At 59.6% G+C, this 492-nt stretch overlaps 1 long non-coding RNA gene across 1 annotated transcript in view; it reads left to right on the top strand.

Annotated features, from left to right (window-relative positions):
* LOC119590340 overlaps window positions 1-215 on the top strand; it is a 2,649-nt gene extending 2,434 nt beyond the window's left edge. The window contains exon 3 of the long non-coding RNA XR_005230252.1: window positions 142-215. This is a non-coding gene — a long non-coding RNA (uncharacterized LOC119590340). The remainder of the gene's footprint in view (window positions 1-141) is intronic.
* Window positions 216-492: the final 277 nt, after the last annotated feature.

The following is a 492-nucleotide window of genomic DNA, read 5'->3' as shown; positions in this document are numbered from 1 at the left end:
CAACGTGAAACCCCTTGCATGCATTTTGTAAATCCCCAAAGAGGGACACAAACCCCTTATTTCGAATCTTAAGAAAAAGTTCTCCAAACGGCTATTCCGACTAACCCCGTTTTCCTTAACCCCCGCATCGGCTCTACTTAGCCACCTGGAAAGCAACAACCTGACCCAGCTGCCAGACGGCGCGTTCCTCGGCCTCAACCACCTGCGCCGCCTGTGAGTTGACCCCAAGCGGACGCTCCGCCGCTGCCTCGGCACTGGGCGGGGAGAGGGTGGCTGAAGGGGGAGAGGGGGTGATGGGGGGATGGGGAGGAAGGGGAGAAGGGGTGATGGGGAGGAAGGGGGAGAGGGGGTGATGGAGAGGGGAAGGGGAAGGGAGAGGAGGAGGGGAAGGGGGAGGGGATGGGGAGGGAAGAAAGGGTAGAGTGGTTATAGGAGGGTGAGGGAGAGACGGGGATAGTGTGGGCAGGCACATAATTGGTGGGGATTAGGAGG

Source organism: Penaeus monodon, chromosome 27 (genome assembly GCF_015228065.2).
Source record: "Penaeus monodon isolate SGIC_2016 chromosome 27, NSTDA_Pmon_1, whole genome shotgun sequence".
Classification (NCBI taxonomy): domain Eukaryota; kingdom Metazoa; phylum Arthropoda; class Malacostraca; order Decapoda; family Penaeidae; genus Penaeus; species Penaeus monodon.
Note: the sequence above shows the minus strand (reverse complement) of the source record. Positions and strands in the feature narration are given on the sequence as shown.